The sequence below is a fragment of the Schistocerca gregaria genome, chromosome 6 (assembly GCF_023897955.1).
Source record: "Schistocerca gregaria isolate iqSchGreg1 chromosome 6, iqSchGreg1.2, whole genome shotgun sequence".
NCBI lineage: Eukaryota > Metazoa > Arthropoda > Insecta > Orthoptera > Acrididae > Schistocerca > Schistocerca gregaria.
Window position 1 is genome coordinate 56,909,240 of NC_064925.1, and position 19,273 is coordinate 56,928,512.

General features: G+C 43.8%; 1 protein-coding gene and 1 pseudogene across 2 annotated transcripts in view; one reads left to right on the forward strand and one right to left on the reverse strand.

Moving 5' to 3' along the window:
- Positions 1 to 19,273, reverse strand: part of LOC126277924 (protein croquemort-like) — a 705,530-nt gene that overhangs the window by 359,545 nt on the left and 326,712 nt on the right. The gene's annotated exons all lie outside the window — the stretch shown is intronic.
- Positions 11,205 to 11,322, forward strand: LOC126279269 (5S ribosomal RNA; annotated as a pseudogene).

Consider the following 19,273-nt stretch of genomic DNA (forward strand, 5'->3'; position numbering starts at 1 on the left):
AAAAAATATTAACATGATTAACAGCCATGCATTCCAACGATATATACCATAAAAATATTCTGATGTAAGTATCAGCATCAATATATCTAGGTACATATTAATTGTTGCTAATGGCCTGGGTGTGCTCCGTACTTATAGAAATACCTGAGGCCAGGAGAGACCATTAATGCAAGGACACATGAGTAACCAATAACATAAATTTAATAGTTAACGTAGTTAAAATGCAGTATGCATAGTCATTAATTGAAATTATTTCATACGGCCAAAAAATCGTCTGGCAAAAAAGCATGACTGACATGCAATATATAGAAATAAAATCCATGCCTCAAATCCACATCAAACGAAAGGTACAGCCGCTTCTAGGCTACACCACAAAGTTGCCAACAACAGCAACAAGGCCGCCCGGGGTGGCCGAGTGGTTCTAGGCGCTACAGTCTGCAACCGCGCGACCGCTACGTCGCAGGTTCGAATCCTGCCTCGCGCATGGATGTGTGTGATATCCTTGGATTAGTTAGGTTTAAGTAGTTCTAACTGCTAGGGGACTGATGACCTCAGTAGTTAAGTCCCATAGTGCTCAGAGCCATTTCAACCATTTTTTGAACAGCAATAAGTATTTAGTATCTGATATTTACAGGATCAGCTGGCAACACTGTGGTAAATTTTTTATTGGTCACACGGGAAGGATTTTAAAGTCGTTTTAGAGAACACACATACAGCCAAAATGAAAGCACATTCGATACGCATTTGGATAAAGGGAAACATGTGACAGGAAATATAGAGAATAACATGATGGTGTTGCATTAGGCGCTAAAAGGATTATTATTGTGTGGTATCGCCCTACTGGCGTCATAAAGTTGGCCGAGGAATTGCAAGTTTCCGTCAGACGCCGACAGAGGTCATGCGGGGTCTGGCGCATCCAATGGTTGCGCGTACGCAGAGCCACGCTCCCAGTGGCTCCTAGAGAGCCTATATAGAGGGAGAGAGTGGCCAATGGTGACAGCATCGCTGATTGGCTGACAGCCGAGGACGCCATGTTTTTACCGAGCTCACACTGACTTGGTACGAATATAAATAGATAATGTGTGTGATTCTGTACTATTGTTTCTCTTAAACGCTTCGAATGCGAATTCCATTTTACAATTATGTACAGGTTGTAATACGGTAAGTATTGAACGACATTTGTATGTTCTTTGCCGGTTCTATATACGTAAATTACTTATAGTCACTCTGTTGGTCGGATCTATCAGCTCACTGGTTGTCGCTCTGAGAAGTTCGTTTGGTTTCTTTGTGTATCGAACAATCAATTACTTTCTATATGATTATAATGCCTACAAAACAAAATTTAAAAAATACAGAATATCCTTTTTACTGATACATCCCCTCCATGACATAAAAAGTAAAAAAAAAAATGAATGGCCTTGTAGCATGGGGGTAGAGTTTTAACTTTGTAATCCGAAGGTCCAGGATTAATTTATGTAGAACTGGTTGAAGCAGCATCGTCAAATCTCTTTTAGATATTGGCAGTGATTTCTGACAAATGCCTTAGAGGTGACGAAGCCCCAAAGGAGTGGAAAAAGCCAACAATGACGTCAATATTTAAGAAGGGCAACAGGAGGAATTGTGCAAATTATCGTGGTATTAGTGTGATGCCATCCATGGCGAGAGTCTATGGCCGTATCCTAAAAAAGAGGATAGAGGAAGAAATAACTGAATCTGAAGATCAAAATGGATTCAGATCTGGTCGCTCCTGTACTGATGGAGTATTTACCCTCAAAAACCTAGTGGAGGAAAGGACAGCAAGGGGCCTTACAACCCACCTTGTCTTTGTAGACCTCCAGAAAGCTTATGAAACAGTCCACAGAACACGCTATGGACAAGTATAATTGATAATGGTGTCTCACCCAGCTATGTGAAAGCTGTCAGACTCCCCAAGGTTGCACAGCAATGGTTAAAGTGAGAAATCAACTATGTCCCTATAGACGACGAGATCTTGTTCACTCTGTTTTTTACTGACGACCAAGTGTTAGTAGCTCGAGATGAGGAAGATGCAAATTACGTGCTCCACAAATTAAAAGAAGAATATGAAAAATGGGGTCTTGTCATAAAAGTATCTAAAACAGAATATCTGAAAGTGGGAGAAAATACTGTTAACGACTTACATCTCAGTTCTGATACTGTTAAAGGATGTCATAATTTTAAGTACTTGGGAGTGACACTGTCGTCAAATGGTAGAAGTATGGATAATGTAAACAATAAAATAGGCCAGGGCAAGCGAGCTATAAAACAACAAAATGGTATTCTCTGGAACAAAAATATAACGCGCAGAACAAAACATACCATCTACCACACAATTATTGAAAGTATCGCAACATATGGTGCAGAGTTGTGGGAACTAACACAGAGGCGGAAAGACCGCCTGCTGGCTATCGAGATGGATTTCTGGAGACGGAGTTGTGGATACTCTAGACATGACCATATTATAAATGATAGGATCAGAGAGATTATGAATGTCAAATCCTAGACTACATAGAAAGGAGTCGCCTACTCTAGTATGGTCACTTACAGCGTATGCCAGACACAAGATGGCAAAACGGGTATGGCAATGGACTCTTCATCAAAGAAGAAAGCGCGGTAGACCTGCGAGATGCTGGAATGACGACGTCAACGAAGCAATGGAGGCGACAGGTCTTTATGAAGGAGAGTGGAATGACCGTGAACGATTGAGATTGGGATGCGAGAGGCGGCGGCAGCCGTAGAAACTTCGCTCATACATACACTCCTGGAAATTGAAATAAGAACACCGTGAATTCATTGTCCCAGGAAGGGGAAACTTTATTGGCACATTCCTGGGTTCAGATACATCACATGATCACACTGACAAAACCACAGGCACATAGACACAGGCAACAGAGCATGAACAATGTCGGCACTAGTACAGTGTATATCCACCTTTCGCAGCAATGCACGCTGCTATTCTCCCATGGAGACGATCGTAGAGATGCTGGATGTAGTCCTGTGGAACGGCTTGCCATGCCATTTCCACCTGGCGCCTCAGTTGGACCAGCGTTCGTGCTGGACGTGCAGACCGCGTCAGACGACGCTTCATCCAGTCCCAAACATGCTTTATGGGGGACAGATCCGGAGATCTTGCTGGCCAGGGTAGTTGACTTACACCTTCTAGAGCACGTTGGGTGGCACGGGATACATGCGGACGTGCATTGTCCTGTTGGAACAGCAAGTTCCCTTGCCGGTCTAGGAATGGTAGAACGATGGGTTCGATGACGGTTTGGATGTACCGTGCACTATTCAGTGTCCCCTCGACGATCACCGGAGGTGTACGGCCAGTGTAGGAGATCGCTCCCCACACCATGATGCCGGGTGTTGGCCCTGTGTGCCTCGGTCGTATGCAGTCCTGATTGTGGCGCTCACCTGCACGGCGCCAAACACGCATACGACCATCGTTGCCACCAAAGCAGAAGCGACTCTCATCGCTGAAGACGACACGTCTCCATTCATCCCTCCATTCACGCCTGTCGCGACACCACTGGAGGCGGGCTGCACGATGTTGGGGCGTGAGCGGAAGACGGCCTAACGGTGTGCGGGACCGTAGCCCAGCTTCATGGAGACGGTTGCGAATGGTCCTCGCCGATACCCCAGAAGCAACAGTGTCCCTAATTTGCAGGGAAGTGGCGGTGCGGTCCCCTACGGCACTGCGTAGGATCCTACGGTCTTGGCGTGCATCCGTGCGTCGCTGCGGTCCGGTCCCAGGTCGACGGGCAAGTGCACCTTCCGCCGACCACTGGCGACAACATTGATGTAGTGTGGAGTCCTCACGCCCCACGTGTTGAGCAATTCGGCGGTATGTCCACCCGGCCTCCCGCATGCCCACTATACGCCCTCGCTCAAAGTCCGTCAACTGCACATACGGTTCACGTCCACGCTGTCGCGGCATGCTACCAGTGTTAAAGACTGCGATGGAGCTCCGTATGCCACGGCAAACTGGCTGACACTGACGGCGGCGGTGCACAAATGCTGCGCAGCTAGCGCCATTCGACGGCCAACACCGCGGTTCCTGGTGTGTCCGCTGTGCCGTGCGTGTGATCATTGCTTGTACAGCCCTCTCGCAGTGTACGGAGCAAGTATGGTGGGTCTGACACACCGGTGTCAATGTGTTCTTTTTTCCATTTCCAGGAGTGGATATTATCATATGTTAATGTTTGCGTCTTTCACTCTCACTTAAAAACCTCTCCTGATCTCTTCTCTTCTACTACACTCTATTGTTGTAGATATTGTTAAAATAAGATATATCTCACGCAAATTACTTACAGTAACACTACACACAACAATGTGAATAATCATAATTATATATTATCATATGTTAATGTGTACAGCTTGATCTGTAACTTCAAAAACCTCTCCTCTTATCTTCTCTCCTCCTATATTCTATTATTATATTCATTGTTAAATTAAGATATAACCATGTAAATTATTTATTGTAATACCAAATGTTTATTGTAAATGATCACCTTAAAAGTGCAAAAAAATGTAAAAAGCATCTTTCAGCAAGCACTTTAAATTGTATTAAAAGGAAAAATAATATTGTAAAACCTGCTATGGCCAAAAAGTGCAATGCAAGCACTAGAATAGCCCTCTCTCCCCCCTAAGGGGAGGGAATTAAATGTACTAAAAAAAATATAAAAGGTATCCGTGCCATGAGCGCCTCCTGCCACCGCGATACGAGACTTCTGGCGGCAGCCGCGCTCCCAACCACTTCGCTACACGACGGTATTCAGATGCCGCCTAGAGGTGCTTCTGAGACCACCATTAGCACTTAGTTCAGAGAGCCTCATCCTTGTTGCTGTTTTATGAGCTGGACTCCACGTCTTGCTGCGTTATTCATAACGAGTCTTCATGCACTAGGAGAAACAAAGGTCAGGTAAATATCCTGTCTAGTGGTCGTTTCTGCCCCTGTCCAGCTTTCCTACGACGATTGTTGGCACAGCTGCCTGCCTGCCTGCGGCCCACCTCTCCTTACCTTTGTGCACGAAGTCGGTCACAACGTACTGAAGCTGTTGAAAGAAATGGAAATTTACGTAAATAGAAATCGGTAGCGGGGAGTACTGCAGAATAAACGGAATGAATTTAACTGGACTGCTTGTTTTGCTGCATTCAGAAACCTGCTAGTTTCGAGCAGCATCCCTCGCCTCACCAGCTTCAGTTGCGGTCGCGAGCGCCGGCCTCCAGCGGCGACGAGATTGGGTCTTCCTCCGCTAGCTCCGCCACAGGGAAAACAATAACTTCTCACAGGAAGCCCACGTGGTGGCGCCACTAACATTCCAGCCCGAATGTGTCGTCGACTACCAAGATTTTTTACACAATTATGTGCTAATTACTTTGCTAGGCTAGCAGCTTCCAGTTAATGATCTTTATCCCGTTCATATGGGTTTGAAGTATACATTTTATTTCTACGTGTTATGTCAGTTCATGTTTTATTGCCAGACGCTCTTTTTGTGGTATGGAATAATTCTTATTAATGACTATGCATACTGCATTCTAACTACTGAATTTACGATACTGGTTACTCATCTACCCCAGCGTTAGTGTCCTCTTATTGGCCTCAGTTATTAGTAAGAATATAGGACGCACCCAGGCCGTTACCACCACTTACGATGTACCTAGATGTACAGACTGACCTTCATATTTACTTCAGAATATACAAGGCTCTTAGTATGTTAGTATTTTTATTTTCCTTGTATATCGCTAGGTCTGCTGTACAAAGAGCTTCAGCTAACTCAACTTATGTTGTTATACCACTGCCTCTTTATTTGTAACAGATCTCTATTTGTAACCACTAATTCTGAATTTTATATTTCTGTGATGAAGACAGACCTTTACAAAGAAAAAATTACACCATTCTCCGGGACGAGGAATAGGTACCATCTGAGACCAAACAGCAAACTAATTCAATATGGTATCAGTAATTTACAGAATTATTGCATCTTTACATCAAGACACTCATACAAAGAAAATAGTATAAAACTAGTGAATGAACTATTACGGTTGTACTATTTCTACATCTACATATACATTTATACTCCGCAAGCCACCCAACGGTGTGTGGCGGAGGGCACTTAACGTGCCACTGTCATTACCTCCCTTTCCTGTTCCAGTCGCGTATGGTTCGCGGAAAGAACAACTGTCTGAAAGCCTCCGTGCGCGCTCTAATCTCTCTAATTTTACATTCGTGATCTCCTCTGGAGGAATAAGTGGGGGGAGGCAATATATTCGATACCTCATCCAGAAACGCACCCTCTCGAAACATCGCGAGCAAGCTACACCCCGATGGAGAGCGCCTCTCTTGCAGAGTCTGCCACTTGAGTTTGTTAAACATCTCCGTAACGCTACCACGCTTACCAAATAACCCTGTGACGAAACGCGCCGCTCTTCTTTGGATCTTCTCTACCTCCTCCGTCAACCCGACCTGGTACGGATCCCACACTGATGAGCAATACTCGAGTATAGGTCGAACGAGTGTTTTGTAAGCCACCTCCTTTGTTGATGGATTACATTTTCTAAGGACTCTCCCAATGAATCTCAACATGGTACCCGCCTTACCAACAGTTAATTTTATATGATCATTCCACTTCAAATCGTTCCGCACGCATACTCCCAGATATTTTACAGAAGTAACTGTTACCAGTGTTTGTTCTGCTATCATATAATCATACAATAAAGGATCCTTCTTTCTATGTATTCGCAATACATTACATTTGTCTATGTTAAGGGTCAGTTGCCACTCCCTGCACCAAGTGCCTACCAGCTGCAGATCTTCCTGCATTTCGCTACAATTTTCTAATGCTGTAACTTCTCTGTATACTACAGCATCATCCGCGAAAAGCCGCATGGAACTTCCGACACTACTGGGTCATTTATATATGTATTGTGAAAAGCAATGGTCCCATAACACTCCCCTGTGGCACGCCAGAGGTTACTTTGACATCTTTAAACGTCTCTACATTGATAACAACATGCTGTGTTCTGTTTGCTAAAAACTCTTCAATGCAGCCACACAGCTGGTCGGAACTGTATCGAACGCCTTGCGGAAATCAAGAAAAATAGCGTCTACCTGAGAGCCTGTATCTAATATTTTCTGGGTCTCATGAACATATAAAGCGAGTAGGGTCTCACACGATCGCTGTTTCCGGAATCCATGTTGATTCCTACAGAGTAGATACTGGGTTTCCAAAAACGACATGATACTCGAGCAAAAAACATGTTCTAAAATTCTACAACAGATCGACGTCAGAGATATAGGTCTATAGTTTTGCGCATCTGCTCGACGACCCTTCTTGAAGACTGAGAGTACCTGTGCTCTTTTCCAATCATTTGGAACCTTGCGTTGCTCTAGAGACTTGCGGTACACGGCTGTTAGAAGGGGGGCAAGTTCTTTCGCGTACTCTGTGTAGAATCGAATTGGTATCCCGTCAGGCCCAGTGGACTTTCCTCTGTTGACTGATTCCAGTTGTTTTTCTATTCCTTGGACCCTTATTTCGATTTCAGCCATTTTTTCGTTTGTGTGAGGATTTAGAAAAGGAACTGCAGTGCGGTCTTCCTCTGTGAATCAGCTTTGGAAAAAGGTGTTTAGTATTTCAGCTTTACGAGTGTCATCCTCTGTTTCAATGCCATCATCATCCCGGAGTGTCTGGATATGCTGTTTCGAGCCACTTACTGATTTAACGTAAGACCAGAACTTCCTAGGATTTTCTGTCAAGTCGGTACATAGAATTTTACTTTCGATTACACTGAACGCTTCACGCATAGCCCTCCTTACGCTAACTTTGACATCGTTTAGCTTCTGTTTGTCCGAGAGGTTTTGCTTGCGCTTAAACTTGGAGTGAAGCTCTCTTTGCTTTCGCAGTAGTTTCCTAACTTTGTTGTTGTACCACGGTGGGTTTTTCCCGTCCCTCACAGTTTTACTCGGCACGTACCTGTCTAAAACGCATTTTACGATTGCCTTGAACTTTTTCCATAAACACTCCACATTGTCAGTGATGGAACAGAAATTTTCGTTTTGATCTGTTAGGTAGTCTGAAATCTGCCTTCTCTTACTCTTGCAAAACAGATAAACCTTCCTCCCTTTTTTAATATTCCTATTAACTTCCATATTCAGGGATGCTGCAACGGCCTTATGATCACTGATTCCCAGTTCCGCACATACAGAGTGGAAAAGTTCGAGTCTGTTTGTTATCAGTAGGTCCAAGATGTTGTCTCGACGAGTCGGTTCTCTGTTTAATTGCTCGAGGTAATTTTCGGATAGTGCACTCAGTATAATATCACTCGATGCTCTGTCCCTACCACCCGTCCTAAACATCTGAGTGTCCCAGTCTATATCTGGTAAATTGAAATCTCCACCTCTAAGACTATAATATGCTGAGAAAATTTATGTGAAATGTATTCCAAATTTTCTCTCAGTTGTTGTGCCACTAATGCTGCTGAGTTGGGAGGTCGGTAAAAGGAGCCAATTATTAACCTAGCTCGGTTGTTGAGTATAACCTCCACCCACAATAATTCACAGAAACTATCCACTTCTACTTCACTACAGCATAAACTACTACTAACAGCGACGAACACTCCACCACCGGTTGCATGCAATCTATCCTTTCTAAACACCGTCTGTACCTTTGTAAAAATTTCGGCTGAATTTATCTCTGGCTTCAGCCAGCTTTCTGTACCTATAACGACTTCAGCTTCGGTGTTTTCCATCAGTGCTTGAAGTTCCGGTACTTTACAAACGCAGCTTCGACAGTTTACAATTACAATACCGATTGCTGCTTGGTCCCCGCATGTCCTGACTTTGCCCCGCACCCTTTGAGGCTGTTGCCCTTTCTGTACTTGCCCGGGGCCATCTAACCAAAAAAACCGCCCAGCCCACGCCACACAACCCCTGCTACCCGTGTAGCCGCTTGTTGCGTGTAGTGGACTCCTGACCTATCCAACGGAACCTGAAACCCCACCACACTATGGCGCAAGTCGAGGAATCTGCAGCCCACACGGTCGCAGAACCGTCTCAGCCTCTGATTCAGACCCTCTACTCGGCTCTATGACGTGATGAAATATCTTACAATATTCATATTTTTATTTCTGTAAAACTTTAAATACTCATTGCTATGACATTACCTGTTCAGTATCTAATTAATCTTGCGATTCTCATTGTGTATTTTTTGTAAATGCATACATAGTGAAGAGGCCAAAAAGCAATAAAGAACCAATAAAATACAATTTTGGTTATTATTGCACATATGTATATCAAAATACACTTTGAAAGAAGAAAGCCGGCCGGGGTGGCCGAGCGGTTCTAGGCGCTGCAGTCTGGAACCGCGCGACCGCTACGGTCGTACGTTCGAATCCTGCGTCGGGCATGAATGTGTGTGATGTCCTTAGGTTAGTTAGGTTTGAGTAGTTGTAAGTTCTAGGGGACTGATGACAAAAGAAGTTAAGTCCCATAGTGTTCAGAACCATTTTTCAAAGAACAAACTAAATAACTGTCCAGCCTAGATACGAGCACCTTCGTGCACGCTAAGAGAGCTTAAACCAAGCTGTCCATGTGTAGGACATTTTGTATTCGGTTCTCGAGGGTCAGCTGAGGCAAGGATACACAACCGTATAAAGATTACTTCAAGGCTACTCACTTCCTCCATCCCGAAAACATACCACTTAAAAAAATCTGCCTGTAGTTGCTGTGTCGTACAGGACTCATCAAGTTCAAACCTCTGAAGCGTCCACATCCTCTTTCCCGGCGTGGCACTGCAGACACAAGTAGACCGCCGTGGGTTCTGGTCACGTCACGTTGCGTCGTAGCGAATTGCCCGGCCAGTCCATGGTTAGCTGCCTGCATATGTGGCGCGCATACGGAATGACGCGACGCGCGACTCGCAAGTGGCTAGTGTACTCTCGTTAGTCATGATGGGAGGATAAAAGTTTCCTTGACCAGACCTGCTATTGGAGTGGATTCTTCTTCTATGTTGGGTGCTCGTTAACATATTTCTACAACCGCCCATTAAATATACGTTCGAGAATAAACCTCCAGAACTGCGAAGGAGTGAGAATTGAAACCGCACCGAAACGTGAACAATGGTACGTAGTTTCATCCCTAATAGGTTGTTTCAGAAAATATGCTAATATAACTGTGTGATAGCTTCTTGATAAATAAATAATAAATAAAATTTTATTGTCGTTCAAACTATTACAGCAATATACAACGTCAAGTTACAAATAAACAACAATAGACATAAACTAAAAACACAACAAAATCAAGTTCATAAAAGCTGAATCTGCTATAAATTATACTATCCATTTTCACGTAGACAAAATTGATTAATTGAGTAAAAAGGTTTAATGGATAACCAACTGCACAATCTGTGCATAAATAAATCCAATGGAACGTCTGCGCATTCTAGGGATAGTGAACAACTTCATATCCACCATTTCATAGCTGTTTGTATGTATTATATGTGTGTATTGTATGTTAACTGGGGACCTAGACACGATGGAGGGGCTCCGTCCCCGGCGCAGTCGCAGTGGTCCACAACCCCACGACGACTACCGCAGTCCACTTCACCCCTCCGCCGCCACACACCGAACCCAGTGTTATTGTGCTGTTCGGCCCACGGTGGACCCCCCAGGGTAAGTCTCACATTAGACGAGTGTAACCCCTATGTTTGAGTGGTAGAGGAATGGTGGTATACGCGAACGTGGATATCTTGTTTGCACAGCAATCGCCGACATAGTGTAACTGAGGCGGAGTAAGGGGAACCAGCCTGCATTCGCCAAGGCAGATGGAAAACCGCCTAAAAACCATCCACAGGCTGGCCGGCTAACTGGACCTCGACACAAATCCGCCGGACGGATTCGTTCCGGGGACCGGCGCTCCTTCCCGTCCGGAAAGCCGTGCGATAGACCGCACGGCCAACCGAGCGGGTTAACTCGTAGCTGTTTAGTGGTAAAGATAGTCCACGCTCAGTTGTCTCAATATGCTTATAGTTTCTAGTGCTATGAGAGTGTAAATCCTGTCTGAACTGATATTCTGATAAGTTATTCTTTGTATACTAGAAAACTGAAAATCTACAAGTTTATTACCGTTAATAGAAGTCAATAAACAATTATCTACACAGGGTAAGTATTTTGAGTTAGTAATAATCCTAATAGCCAACGACCTTGCCGCAGTGGAAACACCGGTATCCGTCAAATCACCGAAGTTAAGCGCTGTCGGGTTGGGCTAGCACTTGGATGGGTGACCATCCGGTCTGCCGAGCGTTGTTAGCAAGAGAGGTGCTCTCAGCCCTTGTGAGGCAAACTGAGGAGCTACTTGTTTGCGAAGTTGCGAAGTAGCCGCTCCGGTCTCGGAAACTGATATATGGCCGGGAGAGCGGTGTGCGGAACACATGCCCCTCCATATCCGCATCCAGTGACGCCTGTGGGATGAGTATGACACGGTGGCCGGTCGGTACCTTTGGGCCTTCATGGCCTCTTCGGGAGGAGTTTCAGTTTTTAATAATCCTAATAACTTTCTGTTGAAGTACAAAAATAACCTGAACATGTGATCTATAGCCTCAAAATAAAAGCTTGCACGATATAACACTGAAAAACAGCAAACTAGGCTGATATTACATAAGCCAAAGGTACTTGATTTCTTAAATTTCTTAGCAAGTACACCACTCTAGGGAAACTTGTACTGACACATGTAATGATCACAAGCCAGTTTACTACTAATGAGAGGATAACTACACTCCTGGAAATTGAAATAAGAACACCGTGAATTCATTGTCCCAGGAAGGAGAAACTTTATTGACACATTCCTGGGGTCAGATACATCACATGATCACACTGACAGAACCACAGGCACATAGACACAGGCAACAGAGCATGCACAATGTCGGCACTAGTACAGTGTATATTCACCTTTCGCACCAATGCACGCTGCTATTCTCCCATGGAAACGATCGTAGAGATGCTGGATGTAGTCCTGTGGAACGGCTTGCCATGCCATTTCCACCTGGCGCCTCAGTTGGACCAGCGTTCGTGCTGGACGTGCAGACCGCGTGAGACGACGCTTCATCCAGTCCCAAACATGCTTAATGGGGGACAGATCCGCAGATCTTGCTGGCCAGGGTAGTTGACTTACACCTTCTAGAGCACGTTGGGTGGCACGGGATACATGCGGACGTGCATTGTCCTGTTGGAACAGCAAGTTCCCTTGCCGGTCTAGGAATGGTAGAAAGATGGGTTCGATGACGGTTTGGATGTTCCGTGCACTATTCAGTGTCCCCTCGACGATCACCAGAGGTGTACGGCCAGTGTAGGAGATCGCTCCCCACACCATGATGCCGGGTGTTGGCCCTGTGTGCTTCGGTCGTATGCAGTCCTGATTGTGGCGCTCACCTGCACGGCGCCAAACACGCATACGACCATCATTGGCACCAAGGCAGAAGCGACTCTCATCGCTGAAGACGACACGTCTCCATTCGTCCATTCACTCCTGTCGCGACACCACTGGAGGCGGGCTGCACGATGTTGGGCCGTGAGCGGAAGACGGCCTAACGGTGTGGGGGACCGTAGCCCAGCTTCATGGAGACGGTTGCGAATGGTCCTCGCCGATACCCCAGGAGCAACAGTGTCCCTAATTTGGTGGGAAGTGTAATCAACGGAGTAAGGTGTATAAAATGATGAGAAGGGTTATTCGTTTACCGAAGTGTACTGAGTGATCTTTCGCCTACATCTTTGTAGCTTATGTATTTTATCGATTGACTATAATTTGGAACATCCACGCGTCTTCCAAATGAAGTTTAGGAGTAGCGTACAGTGGAAACAGAAAGAAATGTGCCGTCCACCCATTTCTATCGTCTTAAGTAACTAGGCCTAATATCAGTTTACCTAAGTGTGACATTACAGCTCAAGCTAGCCTCGCCAGGCGTGAAAACGCTGAAACGATCACCCACAAGAGATCACTTAAAAAGGAAAAAGGTCAGGATTAATTAAAATCATTTCTAATAAAATCATTTAGGTATTAGGCTGCGTCATTGCAAGGCACTAAAACAACAAAGCCACCGACATTTTGAGAGGCGGTTGTTGTCAGACTGCCCTGAATAACACTACTGCACAGACGGTCTAAACGCCTGTTTTTGTGTTTTATAATGACGAATACCCAAAATGATTTTATTTGAATTGACACTACCCTGTGGCGAAGTACGGACGTGTATGAATTAAAATCGGATTTACATTAATACGAGATGTTGATCCCCTTCTTACAGTCATTATTCTAGCGTTATTAAATTTTTAGTATTAATGTTGTTTCCATGTGCAGATAACTTCATGCACAGATCTCATAGAAGAAAACTCGGAGAGCAAATGGACATTTGTAGCCAGAGGCTTGATTTACTGCAGAACAGTATCCCATAAGCTGATCTATGAAACTATTATCAGGAGAGGACCTAACAGTTCCTCCAAAATAGCAGTAGGCGTTAGAATCTGCTGAAAATTTGAACGACTCATTCTTCTTCAAAGACGCCTTGATACAGAAAACTGCCTCTGCGTCCGTTGAAACGTAGGGAAGACGAGAAACCTCTGAGAAACGAACTCATTAACTGCATTTTGGGTCCCTGTAAGTAGAACTTGGCCACTGGCGGTCTTTTCAGTTGGGAGGGTATCTATTTCTTGACGTCGGATGCACCACTGGTGCCAGCAACTGTTCGGAACAGGAGCTTTTAGCTACCTGCTGCATACCGCAAACTGCCTTCTTCATCGCCCTGTGGTGAGAAGCCTTCGCAGCCACTCCTGCCCCCCCCCCCCCCCCTTTCTTAGACGCCGCGACCTAACGACCGAACTCGCACGTGACTCATGCTGGCTGTGCTTGTTGGTTGTATCTTTGCTGTAGTTTAGTTTTGGGTGACTTTGTATATTTCTAACTGCGAGAGAAACCAAATATACCTGTCTGAGAGAATTTAACATGAACTAACCCTCTTTTATAATCTTTCTAAAAAAAATGTAGGCACTCATAAAATCCTAAACTTAACTATTAAACTATTTAAGTAGACAAATTAGTCCTGTGCATTAATAATTTGCCTAATAATGCTGTCCAGTAAATGCTCCCTGTGCGTTCGTTATTTTCGCAGCAAACAATCTGAATATATCTTATCTCGTAATGTAATGTCTTGGAAACGCAGCGCTTCCTACTCTCCGTGCGCCAGCTGCAAATTTCTAACTATAGTTGCTGAGAGCTTAGTGCAATGCTCCAGACAAGTAAACTATTTTATACAAATCACTGAATAAGACACTCCATTAAATAAAACTGACTTGGATTGAGGCTGTGGACAATGTTCTTAGGGGAAATATTCCTTTAACAAACTGTTTTTCAGTTATCTAATATATTATTACTGTTATGCTATTCGTGTTACAACACTCATTAACATTGACAAAGGGCAACATTGATACTAAACTCTTATTCTCACAAGTGCTAGACAAACCATTAATAAACACGAACAAATCCTACTGTGAAAATTATTCCATCTTTAAGGAAAATTTTAAGGTTCTCTGATATGGATGTCTCATTCACCAATGATTCTAAACTACGCGCGACTGCAGTGCCACTATATAAAAAAAAGTTAACTTAATTCCTTTTCATATACTCTTCTGATCTCATTCCACTCTAAATCACTCATCAAATCATTCACAATATGTAAACACAAATCATGTTACTTAAACAAAGCTGCACGTGACCTTACGTCTACATTGCCACAAGTTCTCTGCTGGGGGTCTCCCTCACTATTTCCTCTAACGATAGAATTTCCGCGCTCCTCGCTGCCAAGTAGCGATGACAAAAAACACGCACATATTCCAACGACATATCTACTCTGACCAAAGACAATGCGTGAATAATAAATTCAAAACTGCCGCTTAGCGTTTGAGACATCCTAAGTATGTACAAATTCCAGAAATGCAAATATCAAACTCCCAGTAGACCTGTTCCAAGGTTAAATTGTGCTCCTAGAGTAACGGCGCATTGCTCTCCACTCTGAAACCACTATTCCGTCAGTAATTTAGTAACAATGTCTGTTTTCCCTTTAAGTTTCAGTGTTTTGATTGGGGTCGTTTGCAGTCAATTCCTAGCTACAACTGTAATCTAGTGTAGGCTGTTCTCGGTAACATCAAAGTTCCTGGCTCTAATGTTTGAATATCTTAATTACAAATTTTCACTTTCTATGTTGTAACACCTGTCCAGTTCCTCAGTTTCTTAATTTGTTTATGACGCCTTGCAAGTGTGGATGAGTTCGAGTGTCCTACGCGGTGAAGACTGACGTTGGTAATTTCAGTAGATTTCTGCACGGACGGTGCACAAGATGGGGGACATTAAACATTATCAATTTTTTTTCATAGTCCTCAGTGGAGAAAGTATAGTTATGATTGGTGGTGACATAAATGCTGCATTTCGTGTAGACAACCATACACACAACGTAAACGAATTTAAAAATCTGTATAGACAATTTAATTTTAGTTTTACCAACTGTTGTTGTTGTTGTTGTGGTCTTCAGTCCTGAGACTGGTTTGATGCAGCTCTCCATGCTAATCTATCTTGTGCAAGCTCCTTCATCTCCCAGTACCTACTGCAACCTACATCCTTCTGAATCTGCTTAGTGTATTCATCGCTTGGTCTCCCTCTACGATTTTTACCCTCCACGCTGCCCCACAATGCTAAATTTGTGATCCCTTGATGCCTCAGGACATGTCCTACCAACCGATCCCTTCTTCTAGTCAAGTTGGGCCACAAACTTCTCTTCTCCCCAATCCTATTCAATGCCTCTCCATTAGTTACGTGATCTACCCACCTAATCTTCAACATTCTTCTGTAGCACCACATTTCGAAAGCTTCTATTCACTTCTTGTCCAAACTATTTGTCGTCCATGTTTCACTTCCATACATGGCTACACTCCATACAAATACTTTCAGAAACGACTTCCTGACACTTAAATCAATACTCGATGTTAACAAATTTCTCTTCTTCAGAAACGCTTTCCTTGCCATTGCCAGTCTACATTTTACATCCTCTCTACTTCGAGCATCATCAGTTATTTTGCTCCCCAAATAGCAAAACTCCTTTACTACTTTAAGTGTCTCATTTCATAATCTAATTTCCTCAGCATCACCCGACTTAATTCGACTACATTCCATTATCCTCGTTTTGCACGTACACAGTAAAGCGCAGCTACTGACAGAGGTACAATGAGGGCTGTAATTATTGTACGGCAGCGAAACTTGGCCGACATTCTAATTCGTTAATACGGAACCGACTTACTCTTGCAAAAGCTTTAGTTCTAATTTTGGCTACCAGGCTCAGATCTGGCGATTCAAATGCAAAGAAGACATACAGAAATGTTTCTATACTTAATGGGTTAGGAATGGGACGTGGCCAGAAAAGGTCAAACGAGTGGGAAGCCGGCCGCGGTGGCCGAGCGGTTCTAGGCGCTTCAGTCTGGAACCGGGCGACTGTTACGGTTGCAGGTTCGAATCCTGCCTCGGGCATGGATGTGTGTGATGTCCTTACGTTGGTTAGGTTTAAGTAGTTCTAAGTTCTAGGGGACTGATGACCTCAGAAGTTAAGTCCCATAGTGCTTAGAGCCACCTGAAACATTTTTGAACAAGTGAGAAAAGCATAATGTTGATTTTATTATTAACCGCCACTTACACAGTTGGTTGAATATGAACACCGGAGATGTCGATGAAATGCTGTGCAGAGCCAGATTTGCACCTAGTGGCCGAAATTGGAAAAAAAATTTCCAGCGTCAATCTGTTCTGCATTAACACAATGAAGTTTCTACCAAGTTTCGCTGTCATACGATAATTAAAGACTGCACTGGACCTCCGTAAGTACCTGCACTTTAATTACAACCAACTGGTATATCTTCAAATACAACTATACTCATACATTGCAAAGTTATGTTCATATATGGCAGAGTGTACGCCCACTGTACAACATGCGATTTCTTCCCAATTCATTGATGCCTGGAGCGCGGGACGAGTGCCTGTAGACATACATCTGTGCTCGCTGTCATTAGCCCCAGGAGCAATTTACAAGGAGCTGTACTGTAGGCATACATTCCTCTCTTGTCTACACTCTGTTAGCAAGCTCCTGGGGGACAGGTGGCGTATATCTTCCAGTGTCTGCCAGTTAACGTATTTTGCCCCTCCTATGAATCAAACCTTCCGTTATTCATTGTGCCCGTATTCTCATACGTTAAATATCCCCTGACAGTACTACCTGGTATAGGTCCGACGCACTTGGGCAATGTTTAGGTTAGGTCGTGTGAGTGTTTTGTAACCAATTTCCTTTGTATACGCATGGCGTTTTGACACTACAATACAAATCGAACCGAAATGAACCGTCTGCTTTGCTAACGGTTGTGCCTGTACGATCACCTCATTTAATATCTCCACAAATATTTACACGCAGGTATTTGTGCGAGTGACGGATTTCTATTGTAAGTCATTGTTACAGTTGTCATGCGTTATTAAGTTGTTTATTTTGAATTGGCTGGAAGTGGAAGAAAAAAGGCCCTAAGAACATGTGTCCGTAAATTCATCGTTGCAGTAGTAGATGAGGCTGACGAATGAAATTTTCTCTGCCCACGTACCGTGTGTTCCTCGTGTCTTGCAGGCTGTGTGATTACGCAGCGTACTGTAAGCTGCAGAATAGTTCGGTATTCATGTCGGGAGTAGGCCCAGATGGTGTTTGTGTACGGTGGAGCAGATGAAAACAGCCGAGAGGCAGCACGGCTACAGTGAAACAAGTGCCCTCACACACACCATGTACATTACATAACATTTCAAGCCATTTTTGGACATTTGTGTGATCATTGGTCCTTACAGACAACGTGCAGGGAGGCGGCGGACTGTGCGTGCAGCTGATTTGGAGGAATGGGTTCTACTGGATACTGTGACGAACCCAGGTAAGTGGCCCACCAACACGGCGTATGCCAAAGTACGATTATGCGTGTCCTGCATGACAACCGCTCCTATCCCTACCACTTGCAACGAGTGCAAGGATTATGAGCGGTGGGTTTCCCTCTACGGAAAGATTTTCTCGTTGGTTTCTTCACCAGACCTTAACAGTTATGGGATTTCTGTTACCAGTCCTCATTACCGACGAAGCAAACCTTACCAAAACTGGTATCGTCAGTCTGCATAATCGTAATCTGTGGGCTACAGACACGGCGCGTGGTCAGAGGAGCTTCTACTCGTCAGCGCCATCTACTGTGGCAGTAATCCATTTCCGGACACATGTTCATAAGATATTTTTTCCTCCTTTTCCAATTAGAAATCCGTCCCTGAAATTTTATTAATTTTCGCCCTGCAGAATACGTAAAGGAGCAATGTCGTTTCCAAAAATCTCGAGAATTTCGTCACCAATTTACTTCAATTTTTTAAACATCAATAAACATTTGTAGAGACATACGCTACAAATATAAATATTTAATACATCAAGTGTAAACATTGGTAGCACTGATCTTAAAATTTTCTTGACCAGTTAAGTCAATCTTTCACGATTGTCGAATAAATGTTTGGGTAGATATAGGCTGAGAGGGTTGAAGAGGAGATGGACTGAGGGGAGGGGGAATTGAGTAAATTGAAATGTCCTTATCAAAAGTGTCGAGAATTTCTTGGCTCATTTATTTCAAATTTTGACACAATACACTAATAAAGTGCTGGACCACTTTACTACAGCTTTTTAGACTATGCTCTAATATAAAATTTTTGTGGTTCAATAAACAACCGACTTTGACAAGAACAACGTTGTGTGGTGCGTTGAAAACGTGCGGTTTCCTTACTTTTTTTACAGTCATTTGTAATAACGATAGCAGGGCACTTAAACTAGTCTTCTTTCTCTCTAAATATAATTTAAACGAAAAATTTTATACATGTCAATGCGCTGTTCCGTCTTCTTCCTCTCACTTGGTTTTAACAGAAAATAGGAAAATAGTTTTTATGGCTCACTGGCTAGAATATTGCTATAGGACCTGAATCGTCCAAAACGTTGTAGTACCACACGTTCGCATGCCAAAACGATGCAAAATACTGTCAATGAAGCAACTGTCCTCACAGCTCTAGCAACTAGAGAGGCCTTTTTATACGCCTGATACCTACGATACCAACCATTTTCCATTCATTTTAAGCGACGTCAACTCCCAATCAAGATTTCGTTTAAAATAATAGTAAACAAGATCC